This window comes from Melitaea cinxia, chromosome 23 (assembly GCF_905220565.1).
Source record: "Melitaea cinxia chromosome 23, ilMelCinx1.1, whole genome shotgun sequence".
NCBI lineage: Eukaryota > Metazoa > Arthropoda > Insecta > Lepidoptera > Nymphalidae > Melitaea > Melitaea cinxia.
The window spans coordinates 9,725,941-9,728,438 of NC_059416.1; positions in this window are offsets into that span (position 1 = coordinate 9,725,941).

The following is a 2,498-nucleotide window of genomic DNA, read 5'->3' on the forward strand; positions in this document are numbered from 1 at the left end:
TCAAAACAAAAGAAAATGAAAAAATACAACAAAACTGTTCCTTTAAAGATAACCCAAAGATACACAAATCCTTAAGCTGTTTACTTGATGACTTAAAATAGAACTGCAAGACACTACATTATTTTGTTAATTACAAGCTGCTACGTAGGTTTTACTATAACTTATGATATATCCTCACAAGTATCCCCGTTAAATTCGTGTTTTCGTTTGTATTGTAACATGTTTAATAAAGCCCTGTGTACAGTAATAGTGCATGAATGACAATGTCCTGTAACAGTTGAAAAGTATTCGGCACCTTTACGTCGTTGTTCGGTATTGACTTTACGTTGAACTGGAAACCGATTACCTTGAGTGATATTCTTGATACTTTTATCATTTACTCTGATTATACTGGTCGAAGAAATAATTATACGTTATATTATTTTATATTTTTTTCCTATAGTACTAGTATACTTCAAAGAAGTTTTAATTTGTAGCAGTTTCATGAATCTTTTAATGCTTTTTATATAGACAGCGTGTGTTACTTTTTCGGAAACGCTTTACAAGGGCTTCATGTCGGCTGAATTAATTAAAGGGTGATTCGAAGTTCAAATCTTCTTCGTCGTCGTAAACGATGACTTCATAATGTATCAAGGCCACCAACTAAGAAAAAATTAGAGTACAGTTTAATTGTTAAGATCATTGGAAAATCTAACACAGAACTAAATTAAAAAATCGAAACATTACATTCAGATATTTTTAATACCATCTTCAGTCATACACAGGGGGAATAGATTAAAGAACAAATTTTAAATATTTAATATCACTTGGATAAAGATACAAAGTATCAAGAAACTCTATCTCAGTATTTTCAAACTCTCTCACTCATTGAAAACAGCGCGGAGGCGGGGCGCGGTATCTTTGTGAGTTTGTTTGCTTTTAAATTTGCAACTTCACAGATGTCACCTCATCGTGAAACAGTCAAGCGTGAGTGGGAGACAAGGGTTGAAATATATTGTGGCTGTGACATGTATTGGGCTAGGAGTTCTTTTTTATATTAGCTCTATGATAAAGTATCTAACAACGCTGTTTATTGCCCAATATCCCAAACGAAAATAAAATAATATCTATGTGAATTCGAATATAAGGCTATAAAAGAAAGCCATAGTATATAGTTTTTGATGTAAAATGTCACTAATATTTTTTTTGTACATGAGTCACTCGAAGTCAAAACCGCCAGGACGCATTGCTCGAAGACTTTTGTCTTTGACATACGGTACCGAGACGTGGACACTGATGAAAGGACTAGTCCACAAGTTTAAAGTCGCTCAACAACGGAATGGACTATGCTTGGAGTCTCTCTCCAAGAGTGGAAATGAAACTATTCGCGAGAGATCGAAAGTACGGTTACTTTACATAGTCTGTAGAATAAACAAATCGAAGGGAAGGCAGTGTGCTATGTCACAGACTAATAGCCGCTGGAGCAGTCGTATCCGCTCTGGTATAGCGTTGCGTGTAGGCACCTACACACAGGCGGTTTGAGGGTTCAATTCCTGCTTGGGATGGATATTTGTATTTTTTTTGTGTACAAATATTTCTTTCCGGTTTGGATGTCTGTTTATGGGCTTGCCCTCGTTAGGCTGTCGGTCCCAGTTGTTATCATAAATACCTGGTAGAAATCGACGTTACTTATAGCAGGGAACATATGCGCCAATCCTTCTCCTACATGGAGAAAGAGGTTTATGTCCAGTAGTGGAATGCTACAGACTGAATAGTGATGTTACACTTTATTATAGCAGAATACCGTGTATAATTTAAGTAGGTAAGTACATGTCACAATAAAAAGAGAAAGGAACGATCGATCACGTATATATCGCTGACATAAGCTACCTTTAATGTCTGAAAGTTTTGCGGATGAATTGAGATGGATCGCCCCTTAACCCTTTGTATTGAATACCTATGAATCCTTGTAACTACTTTAAAGCAATCAAAACTGTGAACTGTTATAAAGACAAATTGAAATCAAATTTCAAAAATAAAATTAGTTATTAGATATATTTAGATAGAGAAGTTTAGTGACCTTAACCTTAAAAAAATTAAGTTTACGGTCACTAAACTTCTCTATAATTAAGTAATATGAAATTTCACTAACTTTATGAGTGGGAAATTTAATATGGTTCTACAACTTCTCTTATACCGGACACATAGAAAGAGTTTAAAAAAAAACTCGATTTAACTAAAATTTTATTGATTGTCCTCCAGACGAAGACAAGGAAGCTCAATATCCACGACAGCGTCTCGCACGCTGTAGTCGCGGTGACTAGGCACACCAACAACTGTTTCTTTTACACCGACGACCATGACGACGCAATTGGTCACTTTGTGGCGAAGGCAGTGGAAACTTAAATAATTGTGTTTGCTCGCAAACGAAAAAAAAACGACTTCAATTACATCGTAGTAATACAATGTAAATCGACGAAAAAATAGTCAAGTAACTACGTGTTATCAAAGATTACTCA